We start from the raw sequence: 20,787 nt of genomic DNA, 5'->3' as shown, positions 1-20,787 counted from the left end.
CATATGAGTAAAATTGATCTTTAGGGGCTAGTGGTGGTTTTGCTGGAGATGTAGCCACTCTGAGCCCTTGGGGCGCTTGAGCAGGCCACCTCCATATAGCAAGGCCAAACCCCAGTAAATTCTCTCCCGCTGAACTGTGGATCCCAGCAGCCTACACTGCCCGAGCAATGCCAGAGCACTGTCAGGGCAATATCTGCCTCATATCACAAGGGCAATCTTTGCAATAGATGAACGAGGAGTAATCACAGAAGTGGGTCCTCATATCTCATGTGTACATACCATCACATTTTCTTCCAATATATTACATGAAAAAGCAGGATGTAAAATTATATCCCTCTAAACTCACAGTAAAACTCATGTGCATTAAAAAAAAAAAAAGACTGGAAAAAAAAAAAAACAGGTTGTAAGTGATCTCTCCCTCTTAAACAGCTTCCTAAATTTACAATTTTTCACACTGGAAATTTCTCATGAGGAAAAAAAGATGTACAGAGTGAGCTATCCATTATATTAAACAACTCATTCCAAAGGGCTGATATTGGGGAACACATAAAGCAAATATCAGACTAAGAACAGTTGACAGTTTCAACTGAAAAGCTATGTCAAACAAGAGTATTTGGATGATATGGACCCTAGGAAAGGGCACGTCAGAGGTCTGACTAGCTATATACTTCACTCTCCAGGAAAGTGAGATATCAAACCTAACGTAAGTAAAAAGTCTTCATTTTGACTTGCCTGAAAAAGCACCTCAAATTATATTTTTGACTTCATGCATACCAAGTAATATTCAGATTGATAGTTTTGCCTCTCAGATTCTATGAAAAGATGATGGGGCACAAGAAGAAAGAGTGGCGCTGAGAACTCACCAGAGCAGCTAGTATTTATTAGACTTCATGAAGGGAGACAGTTCCCTTTTAGAGATGGCAGAAATGTAATAGGATTAAATTCTTGGCCTTTAATCCTCAACCCCACCCCTTATTATCAGAATGAATTTGGGTGAATTACTTAACCCCTCAGAATTTGTTTCCTCTCCCTAAAATGGGGATGGTGATACCAGGTACCCATCTCCAGGCAGTGGGTGTGAAGACTAAATGAGATAATCCATTTAAGGAATGCTATAAGGACTACAGTTAGCAGCTACTTATAATCCTATTATCACATAAGAAGAAATTTGGTTTAAAGTAATTGGGCTAAGGTTATGGTGCTAAGTGACCAGCCCCAGAACAAAAGCCCAGGTCTGCTTGATTTCTGAATTAATTCTTTTACCACACAGCTTCCCTAAGGGGCGCTTCCATTAAAATACAGGAGTGTGGGAGCAAGGCAGTGAATGAAAATGAGCAAATTATTCTTAATGGCTCAAGAAAACCAATTCCTCTTGAGGCGGAATTGTTGAAGGTCTTCCTTATCATGAACTGAAACAGGTTTCATTGTAACTCTGACCCATTTATTTGAAGCTCCACTCTGATATCAGTCAGAACAAGACTAAGGACTAATCTGACTTTTATGTCCTGTGCCCAAATCCCTCCACTCCTCTGGAATGGCAGAGTTTGTTTTTAAATTTCACATTAATTTATTCAACAAATCATTAGTGAGCACTGTCAGAAAGGCACTGTGCTGGAAATCAGGCCTCAGAAATCCAACTCAGCCCAGCTGCTGTCCACCCAGGAAGACAAACACAAACATGAGAAGCGATGAAGGAGCTCTAACAAAGGGCAAAGGGAGGGACGACCATCTCAAAGTCTCAATTTAACTTGACAACATCTACTAAAAAAAATAAAAAATAGTTCAAGACAGAAGTAGGAATAAAGAAGATTACATAAGTTTTTACTTCTTACATTTAAACACACATTTTTCTCAAGCTGCAAGAGGGCTAAGATTCTGTAGCTTTTAACTTATGCATTCTTCAGGGCCTTATATTTTTTTCTTCCAAAAAGTTCTAGCTCCAAAATAGGAAGAGGAAATATGTTCAATAAAGACATCCAGGAAAACTATGAGAAAAAAAATCTGATGCAATCTGTACTCATATATGGTTCCATTTTAAAGACCCTGGCAGGACTTCAAACTACTCCTTTACATTCAAATTTCCCTACAGGGAATTCCCTGGTGGTCCAGTGGTTAGGGGTCATGGGTTCAATCCCTGGGGGGAACTAAGTTGCCATGCAGCAAAGTCAAAAAAAATTTTTTTAATTAAAAATAAAATAAAAAACCAAATTACCCTACAAAGTGTGCTCACTGCTCCACAGGAGACAAGAGAGCCTAGTTTATTTCCTTAAATACAGTATTTGCAGTCAATGCCCCTGTATCAATGATAATGAAAGCTTTAAATGTATACTGTGTAATACAGTTTAAATGGCACTTTCACAAACAACAAACTTGGAGAAAATAACTTCAACACATATGACCAAAGGGCTAACTTACTTTATTAACAAGGAATGCATATAAACCAAGAACAAAAGAGCCAAACAACTCACTTAAAAATGAACAAAATGCAAGAACTGGCAGATTCCCAGGTAGGGAAGCGAGAGGCTTGTGGGGAAGGGGGGCAGGAATAATACAAAGATCTAATAAGCATATGATTATATTATCCTTATCCACATAACATCATCCTAAACTAAAGGAAATACAGATCAAAGTAACAACTTTTCACTCTTCAGGCTAATAATTTCAACATAAAATACTCAGTGCTTTCAGGGATGAGGAAAAATGATGCTTATACTCCGTTGGTGAAGCATAAATTGGAAAATCTTATCTAGAGGCAACTTGGCACTATCTACAAATATGCAAATACCTGCAACCCAACAGACCCATAGCCAGCGACATCCTACAGATACAGCCCCCAAAGTCTGCCAAATTACCTGTGAGGATGAACAATAAATGTCTGCAATTAAAATGACCATCAAAAGAGGCCCACTTAAATGAATTATGGCCATCTATACAACAGAATGTGGTACAGCTATTAAAAGGTAAAATGGTAAGCTGTAGATGCTGATATGAAGCCATCTGCAAGATACACTGTCAAGTAAAAAAAGCATGGTGTAGAGGCAGGTATACAGTATGACCCCTTTAATACAAATAAGCATATAAACAGGCATATCTATTATATGCATACTCTATGCATGTTTCTTCCCTCTAAGAAGGAACAAAATAACTGTTCAGTAGTTCCCTTAATGAAAGGAATAGAGCAAAAAAATTTAACTTCTCATTTTTTAACTTTATTGTTTGAATTTTCTAACCTTAAGAATATCTACTACTGTAGGTAAGAATCCCTTAGAAGAAATGGAGTGGCCCTCAAAGTCAACAAGAGTCTGAAATATAGTATTTGGGTGCAGTCTCAAAAATGACAGAACGATCCCATTCAATATCACAGTAATCCAAATCTATGCCCCAACTACTAATGCCAAAGAAGCTGAACAGTTCTATGAAGACCTACAAGACCTTCTACAACTAACACCAAAAAAAGACATCATTTTCATCATAGGGGATTGGAATGCAAAAGTAGGAAGTCAAAAGATACCTGGAGTAACAGGCAAAATTTGACCTTGAAGTACAAAATGAAGCAGGCAAGGGCTAACAGAGTTTTGCCAAGATGAACGCACAGGTCATAACAAACACCCTCTTCCAACAACACAAGAGATGACTCTACACACGGACATTACCAGATGGGCAATAGTAAAAGCAAATAGATTATATTTTTTGCAGTCAAAGATAGAGAAACTACACAGTCAGCAAAAACAAAACCAGGAGCTGATTGTGGCTCATATCATGAACTTCTTTTTGGAAAATTCAGAATTAAATTGAAGAAAGTAGGGAAAACCACAAGACCATTCAGGTATGACCTAAATCAAATCCCTTATGATTATACAGTGGAAGTGACAAATAGATTCAAGGGATTAGATCTGATAAAGTGCCTGAAGAACTATGGACAGAGGTTCGTGACATTGTACAGGAGGCAGTGATCAAAACCATCCCCAAGAAAAAGAAGTGCAAAAAGGCAAAATGGTTGTCCGAGGAGGCCTTACAAATAGCTGAGAAAAGAGAAGCGAAAGGCAAAGGAGAAAAGGAAAGATATAACCTTCTGAATCCAGAGTTCCAAAGTATAGCAAGAAGAGATAAGAAAGCCTTCCTGAGTGATCAATGCAAAGAAATAGGGGAAAACAATAGAATGGGAAAGACTAGAGATCTCTTTAAGAAGATTAGAGATATCAACGGAACATTTCATGCAAACATGGTCACAATAAAGGACAGAAACGGTATGGACCTAACAGAAGCAGAAGATATTAAGAAGAGGTGGCAAGAATACACAGAAGAACTATACAAAAAAGACCTTAATGACCCAGATAACCACAATGGTGTGATCACTCACCTAGAGCCAGACATTCTGGAGTCTGAAGTCAGGTGGGCCTTAGGAAGCATCACTACGAACAAAGCTAGTGGAGGTGATGGAATTCTAGTTGAGCTATTTCAAATCCTAAAAGATGATGCTGTAGAAGTGCTATAATCAATATGCCAGCAAATTTGGAAAACTCAGCAGTGGCCACAGGACTGGAAAAGGTCAGTTTTCATTCCAATCCCAAAGAAGGGCAATGCCGAAGAATGTTCAAACTACCCCACAATTGCACTCATCTCACACACTAGCAAAGTAATGCTCAAAATTCTCCAAGCTAGGCTTCAACAGTACGTGAACCGAGAACTTCCAGATGTTCATGCTAGATTTATAGAAAAGGCAGAGGAAACATCAAATTGCCAACATCCGTTGGAAAACAGAAAAAGCAAGAGAGTTCCAGAAAAATATCTACCTCTGCTTTCCTGACTACAGCAAAGACTTTGACCCTGTAGATCACAACAAACTGTGGAAAATTCAAGAGTTGGGAACACCAGACCACTTTACCAGCCTCCTGAGAAATCTGTATGCAAGTCAAGAAACAACAGTTAGAACTGGATATGGAAAAACAGACTGGTTCCAAATTGGGAAAGGAGTACCTCAAGGCTGTATACCATTACCTGTTTAACTTATATGCAGAGTACATCATGCAAAATGCCAGGCTGGATGAAGCACAAGCTAGAATCAAGATTGCCGGGAGAAATATCAATAACCTCAGATATGCAGATGACACCCTTATGGCAGAAAGTGAAGAGGAACTAAAAAGCCTCTTGATGAAAGTGAAAGAGGAGAGTGAAAAAGTTGGCTTAAAGCTCAACATTCAGAAAACTAAGCTCATGGCATCTGGTCCCATCACTTCATGGGAAATAGATGGGGAAACAATGGAAAGAGTGAGACTTCATTTTCTTGGACTCCAAAATCAGTGCAGGTGGTGATGGCAGCCATGAAATTAAAAGACGCTCGCTCCTTGGAAGAAAAGCTATGATAAAGCTAGAAATCATATTAAAAAGCAGAGACATTAGTTTGCCAACAAAGGTCCGTCTAGTCAAAGCTATGGTTTTCCAGGAGTCATGTATGGATGTGAGAGTTGGACCATAAAGAAAGCTGAGTGCTGAAGAATTGATGCTTTTGAACTGTGATGTTGGAGGAGACTCTTGAGAGTCCCTTGAATTGCAAGATCAAACCAGTCCATCCTAAAGGAAATCAGTCCTGAATATTCATTAGAAGGACTGAGGCTGAAGCTGAACCTCCAATACTTTGGGCACCTGATGTGAAGAAGATTCACTGGAAAAGACCCTGATGTTGGGAAAGATTGAAGGCGGGAGGTAAAGGGAATGACAGAAGATGAGATTGTTGGGTGGCATCACCGACTCGATGGTCGTGAGTTTGAGCAGGCTCCGGGAGTTGGTGATGGACAGGGAAGCCTGGCGTGCTGCAGTCCATGAGTCGGACATGCCTGAGCCACTGAACTGAACTGAAGAATGTACTTCTTGGGCTTCCCTGATGGCTCAGTGGTAAAGAATCCGCCTGCCAATGCAGGAAACATGAGTTTGATTCCTGGTCCAGGAAGATCCTACATGCCTAAGAGCAACCTACCCTGTGCACAAGTACTGAGCCTGTGCTCTGGAGTCCTGGAATGGCACCCACTGACCCCCACGCATCCTGGAGCTCATGCTCTGCAACAAGAGAAGCCATCGTAATGAGAAACCTGCACCCTGCAACCAGACACTAGCCCCAGCTCACAACTAGAGTTGCAGCAATGAAGACCCAGCACAGCCTAAGACTAGTTAATTAATTAATTAATTTAATTATTTTTTAAAAAAGAAAGAATGTGTATCTTGGGACTTCCCTGGTGGCCCAGTGGTTAAGACTCTCCTCTTCCACAGCAGGGGAAATGTGTTAGATCCCTGGTCAGGGAATTAAGCTCCTGTATGTCATGCGGTGTGGAGGAAAAATAAAAAAGATCTGCAAAGCCCCTGTATGTCTAGCAGAAAGTAGGTGTTCAAAAAACAACAGCAGAATTTTCTGAATTCATAATATATTTATAGTTAATGTACTGACATGGACTCTGGATTTTATTTTGGGAGAGGTTTAAGAGTACTGTAGCCATGGTAACTGGAGGCCCTGCCCTCAGCAACCCTAATGTGCTGGAGAGAAGAGACTAAGGACTTAAAATAACAATGAATTTGTGATAGGTGGGCAGGGAACAAGACCTTTCAACGAGTTGGCTCTCATCAGGGTTAAGAGAAAATAAACTCTGAAAAGACTGGCAACCTCCAGAAACTACAGAATGGGCTTTACAATAACCTAACAGTGCTTACACTAGGCTTGCAATTCAATCTCCATTAAAGAATGATGGTTCCTTTTAAAGTTAATGTACACCTCACACCAGCCGAAATGGCTATCATCAAAAAATCCACAAACAGTAAATGTTGGAGAGGGTGTGGAGAGAAAGGAATCCTCCTACACTGTTTGTGGGAATGTAAACTGGTTCAGCCACTAGGGAGAACAGTATGGAGATTCCTTAAAAAATTAAAAACAGACCTACCATATGACCCTGCAATCCCACTCTTGGGCACGCATCCAGAGAAAAGCATGGTCTGAAGACACATGCACCCCAGTGTTCAGTGGGGCACTGTTCACAATAGCCAGGACATGGAAGCAACCTAAATGTCCATCGACAGAGGAATGGATAAGAAGATGTGATATTATAATAACATATAATATTATTCAGCCATTAAAAAAAAGAAGAAATAACGCCATTTGCAGCAACACGGGCGGACCTACAGACTGTCATACTAAGTCAGACAAAGAGGGAGAGCTATCCTGTGACATCCCTTATATGTGGGATCTAAACATAAATGATACAAATGAACTTCTTTATAAAACAGAGACAGATTCACAGGCTTAGAGAAAGAACTTATGGCTGCTGGGGTGAGGGATGGGGGGAAGGGATAGTTGGGGAGTTTGGGATCAACATATACCCACTGCTGTATTTAAAATGGATAAACAACAAGGCCCTACTGTACAGCACAGGGAGCTCGGCTCATGTTCTGTGGCAGCCTGGTGGGAGAGGGGTTTGAGGGAGAATGGGTACATATATGTGTGTGGCTGACATTCCTGCCCGCCCCCCACCGCCAACTACCTGGAACTATCACGACATCGTTAACCTGCTATCCTCTGGTGCAAAATAAAAAGGTTACAAATATATAAAAAACAAAACAAGAAAAAAATAAACTTAATGTAACCCCCTTTCAAACTGAAGGACACTTCAAGCACAAGAGCAGCTTAAATCTTTATGCCTCCTTCATTCAGTATTTTCTGAGAGCCGGCTCTGTGCCAGGGCCCCGAGATAGACAGCAAGAGGACGGGACACCCCCGGCCCAGTTCTCCAGCAGGGAAGGCAGAAACAGGGTAACACATATGCAAATAAGATCATTTCTGGGAGGGTAAGTTCTGCAGTGGAAAACCCAATGAAACAACGTGAGCTAGCTGACGTGCCAGGATCCTTTAGATAAGGCTGTTAGAACTCTGAGGAGCTGAGGTCTGAGCAGAGATCTAAATGACAAGGAGAGAACTATGTGCAGATCTAGGGGAAAAGAGTTCTAGGCAGAGGGGAAGTCCTAGAGGCAAGATGTCTCAGCAGGAATGAGCTTCCCTCCAATCCCCCACCGCCCTGAGCCTAGGAGGTGGAAACGCTGGCTGCAACCCTCAGCCCTGACTACAGTCCCAGGAGAGCACACACAGTATCAGCAGGTCCAGGGACAACTACAACTCTCAGGAGGAAGCTTCCAAGGGGGCTCTTCTGAAGTTCTGTCTGGGAGAAAGGCCAGGCAGTGCTTACGGATGGGAGCAGTCAGGTTTCAGACTCAGATTCTGACCAATCCTGGCTCCACTCATTGCCTGCTAAGTGAAGACGAGAAAAATCACTGAGCCTCCCTGTTTGCCCTGCTATAAAAGGGGACTAATAACCCCTACCTCCTGGGGTTGTGAGGCTAAGCGAGCTAATGGTTGTCAAGTGCTCAGGACAGTACACACCAAATATTCAATATTGGTGATAAAATGGCTGTGTGATAGTAGTAGCACTAGCAAAAAGGATATCAAACACAAAGGATTACGGTCACTGTTATTATGCAACATTAACAAATAGTATTCAATATAACGAACATAAAAGAGCACATCTAGGGATTTCCCTGGCAGTCCAGGGGTTAAGAATCCACCTGCCAATGCAGGGGACACGGATTCGATCCCTGGTCTGGGAATTAAGATACCACATGCAACTAAGCCCTTGTATCACAGCTACTGCCCTCAAGGTCTAGAGCCTAGGCTCCACAACAAGAGAAGCCACTGCAACCAGAAGTGCACGTACCAGAACTAGAGAGTAGCCCCACTGCTGCAACTAAAGAAGGCCCAGGAGCAGCAACGAAGACCCAGCACAGTCAAAAATAAGTTAAAAAAAAAATTTTTTTTTTAAAGAGCACATCCATAGTCCTAGAGAACTGACAAGTTGTTTCAAGTAGGGGCAAAGGCCCCTCCAACACTAATTTCTCAATGACACAGAGTCTAAAGCCAATCATTACCACTCCCTCAGGCTTGCCCAAATCACACTGAAGAATTGGATTAGCCTCTTTTACTTGAGAGGGTAGAGAAGGAAACAAGGGAAGAAGGGAGGAAAGGAAGGAGGAAGAAAGAAAAGAAGTAAGCTAAAAAAAATTCCCTTACCCTCTTCCCAGATACTTGAAATGCTTTCTCTAGAAGTCAAGTCTTTTTCTACCACAATTAAAATTCAGACAGACAACAAACACAGGTTGAGCTTACATCTTCTGAATTACTGAGAATGAACTGGTTAAATGAGGGGCTCTTCCCAGAAACAGTGGAAAGGAGCCCAGGCTTAACTCCAGAATATATTTGCTGAATGACTGACCTTTGGCACATTACTCAACCTCACTGAGCTAATCATCTTACCCTCACAAGTTCCTTCTTTTCTCCCCATCACAGTTTGAGGTCCCAAGACTGGCCAATGTGCCAAGCCAGGAACATGGGCATTGCCTTCACATCTCACTCTCAGTCACCATTTTGTCACACCTACTTCTAGGTTTCTCCCACTATCTAGTAGCTGCCCAGTTCAGGCGACAACTCTCCGGCTTCCCAGGTGGCACTAGTGGTACAGAACTTGCCTGCCAAAGCAGAGAAGTGAGTTCCAATCCCTGGGTCAGAAAGATCCCCTGGAGGAGGCCATGGCAACCCATTCCAGTATTCTTGCTTGGGAAATCCCATGCACAGAGGAGCCTGGCAGGTTACAGTCTATAGGGTCACAAAGAGTCTCACACGACTGAAGCAGCTTAGCACACACAAACGCAACAACTCTTAGTGGAGCTCAAAACCTCCAGCCACATGCTCCCTGGATCCAAATCAATACTGTCTTATAAGCTGACTTCTGAGTGGTTACTTTATGATAGACACTATTCTAAGTGCTTTACATATACATCATCTCATTTAGTATCTACCTCATAGTTCTGTGATGAGAATTATTATTATTGTCATTTTAGAGTTGAAAAAACTAAGGTTCAGAAAGTAAGCTGCCCAAATGACAAAGCTACCAAGTACTGGGGCAAGGAATTGAATGAATCCAGGTAATCTGACTAGTCAACTAACTTGGCTACTCTTCATCAGTGCTGCTGCTGCTGCTGCTACTACACTAATATTTCTAAAGTATAAATCTGATCATAAGACACCTCTGTTTAAAACTTCAGGTTATATCTCAATTACATCTCAAAAAAAAAAAAAAAACAACTCGGTAGTTCCCCTACAGAACAGAGTTCAAACTACTCAGTGTAGCATCAAGGCCTCCAATGAGTTAGCAACTATGACCAAGTCAAACCAGGGGCTGTCAAAGATGGGAACTTAAAAGAAGTGGAGCAGACACTCAGCAGAGGGCCAACGGCACGTGGTGGTTATGAGCCAGAATTCTAAAGAGACTGCCTGGGTTTGACCCCCCCCAGCTCCACCATTTTCCAGATAACCTTTCACAAGTCATTTCCTCTCTGAGCCTCAGGCTACTCATCTGTTAAATGGGGATCTTCCTATAAATCTTCCTATAGGTGCTGTGAAGATAAAAATTACTTAACACAGGGATTTCCCTGGTGGTCCAGTGGTTAAGAAACTCTGTTTCCAGGACAGGGGGCACACATTTGATCCCTAGTCAGGGAACTAAGATTCCACAGACCACATGATGCAGCCAAAAAAAAGCAAAAATTACTTATCACAGAGCCTGGCACATGACAACCTCTCAAGGTTATTACTGCTCATGCCTCCCACACACCCCGACTCCCTGCAATGATGCTTCCTCTCTGCCAGGTCCTTCAGATGGGGCTCAGCCATCAGCACCTCCCCAAAGGGCTGCTGGGCCAGGGCCCACCCCATTATTCACCCATGGCAGCCTTGCCTGCTGCATGGATCACAACACAGCACTCTACTCTGAAACTGCCTGTGTCTGAGCCCATCTCTCCTCAGGCATTTAACTCCTCATAGGCACTCCCAGAGTCTAACAAGCAACACTGTTACTTGGCAGTCAGATGCTTCTTTAATGAGATAACCTTAGTTTCCTCATTGACAAAATAGGAGGAAAGAAAAGAAAGAGATCAGTATCACCCATCTTGAGGGATATAGGAATTCAAGGAGACAATTCCATGGAGACTCTTTGAAAAGTGCTCTCCACAGGTGAGTGTAGGAACTGGTGTTACTCCACGGCGGTAAGGCAAAGCACAGGGAACCAGGCACCTGAAGACAGGCCAGAATTTCGCCCCTGGAGCCTAAGAAAAGCTGTACTCTGTTTTCAGTCGCTGGGAGGGCTCTATAAATGGTGTCACGCAGCTCTGGAGTGGGTTTGTGTGGGTTCTTTTTAAGGAAGGGAATCTTTTTTAAAACATACCTGACTAAACTGTTTTTACAGAATTCCTTAATTGAGGTATCACTATATTACAAAGTAAAACAATTTGGAGATGGAGTCATTACCCATGGGACCTCCAAAGACATTTCCCTAAATTATAACCAATTCATTGTGCATGGGATTTTAAAGATAAATAAAAATTATTTAATAGTCAATATTCTTGGTCTTTGTTATTAATAGCAGGAGATGGCTAACTTTTACTGAGTTTTTATCACATGCTAATCCATGAAAAAATACTTTATTCCCAACAGTGCAGAAAAGTTGACAGTATTATCCAATTTTTCAGAGAAGGGAAAACAGACTTAGAGCAAGTAACTTGCTCTTGGTCACCTGGCTAGGAGGAAGAGCTTGGATTTTAAAAGCAGGACCTACTCCAAAACCCACAGTATTTATACGGCATTTAAAAATAAGGCCTTGCAATAAAGCAGATGTGGTACATATCTACAATGGAATACTATTCAGCCATAAAAAAAGAATGAAATAATGCAGTGTGCAGCAAGATGGATGCAACTAGACATTATCATACTAAGTGAAGTTAGAAAGAAAAAGACGAATACTATATGACATCATTTATATGTGGAATCTGATATATGACACATGCATGCATGCTCAGTCGCTTCAGTCATGCCCAACTCTTTGCAACCCCATGGACTGTAGCCCACCAGGCTCCTCTGTCCACAGGATTCTCCAGGGAAGAGTACCGGAGTGGGCTGCCATGTCCTCATCAATATAAGACACAAATGAACTTATTTACGAAACAGAAACAGACTCACAGACAGAGAAAACAGACTTGTGGTTGCCAAGGGGGTGGGAGGTGGAGGAAGGCAGGACTGGGAATTTGGAATTAGCAGATGTAAACTATTACACATAGGATGGATGAACAGCAAAGTCCTACTATATAGCACAGGGAACGGTATCCAATCTCCTGGGATGAACCATAATGGAAAAGAATATTAAAAAAAAAAAAAAGAACGCATGTATACAAACAAGTCACTTTGCTGTACAATAAAGATTGGCACACTGCAAATCAACTATACTTCGATTTTTAAAAACTAAACTTTTTTTTAATAAGGGCTCTGAGGGAATTCTCCAGTGGTCCAGTGGTTAGGACTTGGCACTTCCATTCCTGGGGGCCCAGGTTAGATCTCTGGTGGGAACTAAGATCCTGCAAATACCATGGCCAAAATATTAAGGACTTTGAACAACTAGGTCCTACAGTATAGCACAGAGAACTATATTCAGTATGACATATTCAGTATACTCCTATGATAAACCATAATGGAAAAGAATATTTTTAAAAGGATGTATATTTGTATAAATGAATCATTTTGCTGTACAGTAGAAATTAATACAATATTATAAATCAACTACATTTCAATTTAAAATATATGCATGTTTTATAAAGGCCTTTGAGAAACCTGAACACTAATGATATTAAGGGATTGTTAAATTACTTTGTGTGAAAATAAACAAATTTTAAGTGTTCTCTCTTACAGAGAGTACTAACATAGTTACAGATGAAATATCAAGAAACAAAATCAATGAGAGGATTTTACAAACATTTTATAAAAGGAATAAAACAAATTAATGGTAACATATACTCAACTCTTCACAGCTCACCAAGTTTTAATAACCTTATAAATTAGATTTTCTTATTCCCATTTTACAGATTAGGAAATGAAGAGAAAGGGCAGCATTTACCAATATTTCTAATGATAGATGTGAGGCTAGTACAATACTTGAGAGAGAAAACAGGTCCAGATAGGTTAGTAACTTGCCATGCTGGAAGTCTGTCTCCAATGTCTACGCCACAGGGAAAGTCCCAAGAGGTTTGAGCCCCACGCCCACATGACATGGAGTTCCAAGAGCGTGGCAGATGCCTCCAAATTCTGGTTCTTCGCCACCACATACCATGCAGCCTGGACATGAAAGGTGGCATCTTTAATTATCATGCCTTTCTGAATTGCATGATGCATAAATTTCATACAGGGCAGAGCACGACCGACTTCCTACCCATCAAAGCACTCTGGACAGCATTCACCACTCCATGAGACCAAGGGGCTGTCAAGCAGCCCAAACCAGCCATGCTCCAGAGTCTCAAGAAGGGGAGAAAGGCAGCCTCAGCTGAGAGAGTTTAGCTTCTACAATTAAGGGAAGTTTCCACGGTCAGGAACGGAATCTGAGATGAGGTGGTGAAGCCACATCTTCTCTCAGCAGTGCCTCAGGCCTGCGTTTCAGGCTGCCACCTGTTTGATGCTGTGACCAATGTGACTTATTCAAACCCTGAGGGAGAAAAGTAAGGCAGCTGTTGAGAGGAGGACATATGAGCACCAAACTTGAAGGCAAAGCAACCTGGGTCATTAGCCAAATGACCTTGGACAAATAAAGTACTTAATCTCACTTTTCTTGTCTACTAGGTGAGAATAATAGATAAATTGTAAATGTTCAATAAGATCTAACAGAGTGCTCCAAAAACTAACTAAAATGCCCACATTTCCAGGCAAGGGTTCCATAATCTAGAAATCCCAGCACCTGTAGAAGCAAGGTAGATATGTCAATCCACCTAGCCACGCACCTTTTCCACACAAATAAGAGACCTCATGAAAATCAGGTCTCTACTAGGACAAAGAGAACCAAAGACTCATCTAAGATGTCTGGGAGTCAGTCTTTAAAATCCTAGAATTATGTTCCTGACAAGGGATAAGCTCTTATCAAATATCTTAGTGTTAGCTGCTCAGTCGAGTCCAACCCTTTGCAACCCCATGGACTGTAGCCAGCCAGGCTCCTCTGTCCATGGAATTCTCCAGGCAAGAGTACTGGAGTGGGTAGCCATTCCCTTCTCCAGAGGATCCTCCCAACCCAGGGATTGAACCCGGCTGGGTCTCCTGAATTGCAGGCATATTCTTTACTGTCTGAACCACCAGGGAAGCCCCACTTTAAAACCCTTCCCCAGGCCCCTCTTCTTCCTCCTTCCCCTAAGTCCACTGATTCAGGCACCACCTCCCCTCTCATATTGATAAAACTGCCCTATTTTATGTTTGGTGACTCATACTCAGCTCCTAAAATTTTACATGATTTCTACAAGCTCATCTCTTCCATTATTTGGCCAAAGAAAACAAAGGACAGCTGGACACCTAACATGAGATCCAGCAAAGCTGTTACAGCATCATTACAAATCAAGGTTTCAATTTTCAACAGGTTACCCCAAGGTTAATCAACAACCTGTAAAAGGCAGTTGCTGAGATGAGTAAGAGAGAAACAAGACTTTCTCCAAGCTTACGACCTAACCAAGGAAGGTCTGACTAAGTACACATTTTGGTTTAAAGAAAATTTATTAAAAAAAAAAAAAAACTCATCAAGAAACAACTCCCCCTCCACTCATCATTTCCTAGAAAGATGAAGAAGGGGCATTAGGAGGTTATATACACCTCTGCCCCCCAATCTGGGAGACCTGAAGAGAGCTAAAAGCATGACATTTATTTTCCCCAAACTCCAGCCTAGGGCTAACTACCTGCTTCATTTTTAAATTTCATTCTATCGACTCTGCTAATTCAAAGCAAAAATGAAAGCTGGGGTGAGGAGGAGGGGAAGACATTTTTAAAATACACATCAGATAAGAGAACCTATAAATAAAGTTGTGTGTAAACTACAGACTCCCTCTTTGTGATTCAGGTTAGTAGCTAACACTGAATAGAGAAGTCTTCCCAAGAAGACTTCTTTGGGAAGCTTAGTTTCGAATGAACTAAAGCATGGAAATGGCAGAGACACTGAGGCAGAAGAATGCTGAAGTTGGGTTTGAGGACAAGCTAGCTGCCTTGGCTAGAGAGCTAGTGGCAGAAGTGACTCGGACACGGAAATGATTGGCAGCAAGCCCAACAGAGCATGTGAAGGAAATCAGATCTGCTATAACAAGCGCCCACAGGCACTGGGTTTCTAAGCAAGGTATGGACAAAGGCTCAGAGCACAGTAGACCTTGAGATAATCAGCCTGTTTTACAAATGGGGAGAATGAGGTCCAGTAGCACTAAGTGACTTGCCTGAGGTCTCACAGTGAGTGGAAGTGCTGGGACTAGAGCCAAATCAAGATCAAATTTGTTACTGAAGAGGATCTATCTAACACTCATGTGAGGGATAGGGGGGTGGGGGGAGGTGTGGAGAGGACAAAAATTCAGGTTTGTCCTGATTAGGGCCCAGAATAGGATTATAGCAGGGAAAGGCCACAACAAGTGATAGCCAGGGAAATAGGTACAGATGATCTGAAAGGAAAAGCCCACTAAGACTTAAGAGACAGATGTGGATACAAAAGGAGAGAGAGCATCGTAAGGTCATGATTCTCATCAAAGAATAAGGCCATATTCCCAGCACATTCACCTTGGTGAAGCTCCCACAGATACCCAAATCAAAGTGCAGGCACCTGCCTCTCCCAGGCCCATCTCTGGAACCCAGAAAACCCAGAAGGACTGATTGGTAATTCCAACACCTGCGACCCTGCTGACTTGGGTTATCTCAGACTCATTACCCATGGTAGGATGACAGATGAGGAACCAGAGACAAGCTGGCTGGTCACTATATGGGCTATGCAGTATTTACTAGAATGATTTTATGTCAAGAGTTATGATCAAGGGCTTCTTCTCTGGAGGTCCAGGAGTGGAGGACTCAGTGCCCTCACTGTCAAGGGCCTGGGTTCAATCCCTGGTCTGGGAACTAAGTTCCCACAAGCTATGCTGCATGCCAAACCCCCCACCCCACCCCCCCCAAAAAAGTTATGTTCACCTTTAAGCAAGAAATAGTTAAGCATTTAAATCTGACAAAATAAATAGGAATCAAACTCCTGGAGAAGTTCTAGCCATGATTTCAAAAGCTAAATGCTAGAACAACTATAACTGAATATAAACAGTAGTCCTCCAAAGAGGACTGTGGCCTTGTACAAACTTTAAGGGATACACATCTAGATAAAGAAAGAAAAATAATTCTCCAGAAAAATAATATCAACATCACTGGGGAATTAGAAAAGCAGATACATGGGCCCCACTCTAAACCCAATGGATTAGAATCAACATTTTAGCAAAACACTCCCCACCCTAGGTGATTTATTTGCACATTCAAGTTTGAGAAGCACTGGTGTAGAATACCTTAAGGGTGAACTACATATAGCAGTACATAGATAGGGTACCAATCAGGCAAATAAGATACAAAGTACCTCTTCACTTTCTGTACATCATATTTTATTAGGTACTGCTCAGATATAGACCTATAGTGTTTTTCAGTGAATCTGGTACTTACTAATGATCATATGATATAAATGTGGGATCTATTTCACTTCCTGAAATAACACAGCTCCAGGGTTTTCATGCACATGAAATATAAAAAAGCTTAGTTCTTCTGAAAATACAATAAAATTATTCATTTTATTCAAGTTCCAACACGAAGTTCAGCACACTTCACCACAAGCCCCATTAATTCCTACAGGTTCCTGGGAGTATCATTAAATCCCCCAGCATCACTGAGAAGCAGGTGCTTGGCAAACATCCAATCTTCAAATGAGATTCAGAAGGACGTGGTCCTGAAAATGCAGTATTTTTCTGCCTTGTCCTGCCAGGGTTGCTTCTCAGGCTCATACTCTCTCCCGCCCTGAGGCCTCATACAGCTGCACACTTAAGTACTTCCCCAAAAGGAGAAAGGTCAGAGGTGTCATTATCCCATAAGCACTTGAGATTCCAGCTGTGGAGAAATTAATCTGGTTCAGGTTCCGGTTGAGAAGCCCTGAGTAAGATCTGGAAAGACAGAGGGAAATACAAAAGAAAGAGCCTACTGAGAGGCTCTTAGGAGAGGACATTTGCAGATTTTAAGGTGGGGGTCGGGGGCAAGGTTTGGCAGATAAGTAAGAGGATCACAAGGAGAGATAAAGATCCATCTCCCACCTCTACTCCAGGAACAAAAAGAGTGACCAAGAGATTCCTCCAAAAGACGTCTTTTCTTGATAAAAGGAAGGAAAAGAGCCAATGAGGAAGCTTTAGGAGCTGGAAGCAAGACTAAGAATCTCTGGAGCGTTTTTTTGTTTTGTTTTGTCTTCCAATGAAGGGAAATAAAGCAAAGGAAAAAGCAGTATCCTTCTAACCAGAATCTTATAAGCAGCAGACCATCAGGATTAAGAGACCTGTGAATAACCAAAGAAATACAAGGGGGGATTCGTTTTCAGTTTAAATCCAGCGCTGGGGAGTCAGGCAGCCCTGGACTTGAGGCTACTTCCAGAGTAAGAGGAAGAAATGGGACTATCTTTACAGCCACCAGTAAGCAGAGCAGCGTGCAAAGGAAGAAAGGAATCAGAAAAATGCCCGGGGATAGAGCAAGCCAAGAGAAAGAGTTCCTGTTAGCAGAAACATGAAAGATAAAGTAGACACATGAAAGACAACATACAGGCACCCCTTTGGGATGGGCGGGGAGATCCTCCCCCAGGGGGAGGGGACTTCAGGAGGTAAGACTATAGGAAGTGAGTACAGAGAAAAGGCCACAGAAGCATAGAAAGTGCCATGCTGAACAAAGATATTTATTCACCAGAGGAAGGCAGACGAAAGGTGCACTTACCTGACCGGGAGAGCACCTAAAGGAAAATGGGGCTCCGAAAAGGGAAGCTGAGGAAACAAAATCTGTCCGTTGGCTGCAAAGCTCAAGAACCAAGGACCACTGTCTGGAAATGAGCAAACTAAGAAAAAAGGTGTGCCCTCCCAGATTTAACAAACATCAGGACGGTGGCTGCACGCTGAGAACTGTGTAACCAAAAGTAGAGCGTGGGGGGTGGGGAGTGGGGGCAGGAAACACACACTGTCAGATGTGAAAATCTGGAAGTAAGGTGGTTCGATTCGGAAAACTCATGAAAAAGGGTGGAACCCCAAGGACAGAGTGATTGGGAAAAGCTGTGAATTCCCTGTGTAAAGACAAATACTTATCTTACAATTTCAGGATTTGGACTTCATTTCGGGTAGACTCTGGACACTGTGCTCTCCCAGATTTTGAAAGGCTGGGAAAAGGAATTGGCCCCTAAATCTAAGATATTCTGGAAAGCATTCTGCCAGATTTCAGGCCTGTAAAAGGGAAGTCTCCCCTGAATTTGTGGGAACATAAGTACCCCCAAAACTGGTCACTGGACCCCAGATTTGAAACTCGCTAAATGGGAAGAACCCTCAGATTTGAAAGGGGACGTTTATTCAGAGTGGAGACACGTAAAGGGAGTGTCCTCCCAATTTGGGGGTCGTCAGTCAGGGGGTACCATCCTCAGCTGGGGAAGCTTTGGAAATTAAGATAAAATCCCAGGGATGGAGTTTAAGAAAGAGGGTTGCACCGATCACATTTTCTAAAAACTACAGAGAAAGGGGACACTCCCATAGTCGGGGGCTTGAGAAAGGGGTGTGCTCCCCAGAACAGGATTAAAGAGGCTATAAAAGAAAACGCGTTCCCAAAGCACAAGGCAAGGGCAGGGGTTGTTGGTGGAGCTCTCGGGGGCCACACAAGCTCAGGATCCGACCCTAGCGCTTCCCCCCACCCGCAACACGGCCCGCTCCGCGCCCTGGGCCCGCACCCCGCGGCCCAACCTCCTCGGGCGGCGCTGATTGGCCTCAACCACCGTCACTCCCGCAGGCAACCCTGGGGATTGGGCGCCACTCGCACGCCCGCCACGCTCTCAACAGCGGTCCCCGGGCCTCCCTCCGGGCAGGGCAAGCGGGGCCAGGCGGGGAGCGGGGCCGGGCAGGGGACCGGAGCAGCGGTGGCGTCCGTCACCGTCCCCGCCTGCACGGCGCGCGCGCGCGCGGCGCGGGCCCGGCCCGACCCGGCCCCAGCCAGCCAGCTTCGCCTCGCCGCACCTCGCCGCGAGCTCACCTCACAGCCCCGCTCCGGCTGCGCCGCTCCAGGACCAACCGACAGAAGGACTCTGCGTGCTGCGCACCACGTGACCCCCGGGACGCGCCCAGCGTATCCCCCGCCCCCCACACACACGCACCATCGCCACCTCCGAGTGACGCAGCTCCTCAGCTGCCCCGCCCTCGGCCCCTCCCCACCCGATCACCGTGGCGACGGCTCCGGCGAGCCACGCCCACTGCCCTGACGCGCGGGAACCGGCCTGCGCCTGGATCCGGAGCACGAAGTCACTACTCACCCATAGCCACTGTGATCACACGAAGCCCGGGACTGGACCCCATCCGTCATCTGTTAGTTATGCCTCCTATATGCCCCTCGAAGCCTCCTACTTCTCTCCATCCTGCTGCCAACACTCCAGTCTAGTCCACCATCAGATGGTTGTCCTCTCCACCCACACTTACTCCTTCCAATCCGTTCTTCATGCTCAGATAGCAAGAGCTTCTCAAAACGCAACTCTGTTCATAGCCATCCTCATGCTCAAAGCCCGTTGCCCACTGTTTTTCAGATTAAGATCTAAATCTTTACCGTAGCCTATCTGCCAGACTTTTCAGAGTCTGTACTAACTTGCCTCTCTCATATTCACGCGCATTCAACTCCTCCACTTTCTCAAGCCTCTTTCAAGTCCTCACACAAGTCAGGTTCCTTCCCGACCTAGAGTCTTTGAACCGCTCCTCCTGCGCTTTACCTCATTAACTCCTTGGAAGGGATTCCAATTGCTGGTGTGAAGAGAAGCTGTATTCTACCTCCGGGGACCAAGGTCAGAGTTGCAGCCACCCACAAAGGGTCTGAAAAGTTTTCCCAGTGGGACTTGGGAAGTTCCAAAGAGGAATGCTAAATATTTGTTATTTAGGAAGGCAATAACGATTTTATTTTACCTTGGAAAAACAGGGCAGCTAGATTGCACCTCTTCAAATGTAAATATAATCATGTCACCGCCCGGCTTAAAACAACCAACCTTTCCATCACATCCTCCACCCTTGCTAACTGTCTGGCCATACTAAGTTGCTATCATTTCTGTGGTTCTCTGCAAGGTCTTTCCAGGCACTGGGCCATGGACTAAGCTGTTACTTTTTGCAAAACTGACTCTTTAAAAGGTCTCAGTTTGTCATCTCCTCAGTAAGGTCCTCTTTGACCACATAATCTAGAAATGCTCCCCTTGATCTCCTGCTTCAAACAGGGCAATTGCTCTCTACCTTATCAATGTTTGTTTTCAGCAGAGTACTTAACACAGCTTGTAATTATTTAATTGGTTTGTTCTCTTTGTTTTATTTTTTTCCCCCTGAGTTAGAGTTAGGGACTATCTTGTATCTACTGCATTGTCAGAACCTGACAAATAGTAGATGTTCATTGTTTATCTGTGGAAGGACTGAAAGGGAAGAGAATACTGGGGTGGGGGGGGGGGATGATAATTGAAAATAACGAGTAGACGGGACTTCCCTGGTGGTACAGTGGATAAGAATCCATCTGCCAGTGCAGGGGACATGGGTTCCATCCCTGATCTGGGAAGACTCCACATGCCACAGAGCAGCTAAGCTCAGTACTAAGTA

The 20,787-nt window shown here is 43.5% G+C and overlaps 1 protein-coding gene across 4 annotated transcripts in view; it reads right to left on the bottom strand.

Annotated features, from left to right (window-relative positions):
* Positions 1 to 19,301, bottom strand: part of PHF20 (PHD finger protein 20) — a 127,760-nt gene extending 108,459 nt beyond the window's left edge. The window contains exon 1 of one of the 4 annotated variants that reach the window (XM_061437442.1): positions 19,202 to 19,301. The gene's annotated coding sequence lies outside the window, so the exon portion shown is untranslated. The other 3 variants (XM_061437439.1, XM_061437440.1, XM_061437441.1) reach the window with 3 other exon arrangements.
* Positions 19,302 to 20,787: the final 1,486 nt, after the last annotated feature.

This window comes from Bos javanicus, chromosome 13, assembly GCF_032452875.1.
Source record: "Bos javanicus breed banteng chromosome 13, ARS-OSU_banteng_1.0, whole genome shotgun sequence".
In the NCBI taxonomy this organism is placed as follows: domain Eukaryota; kingdom Metazoa; phylum Chordata; class Mammalia; order Artiodactyla; family Bovidae; genus Bos; species Bos javanicus.
The sequence above is the reverse complement of the archived record's forward strand: the minus strand, read 5'-3'. Positions and strand labels throughout refer to the sequence as shown.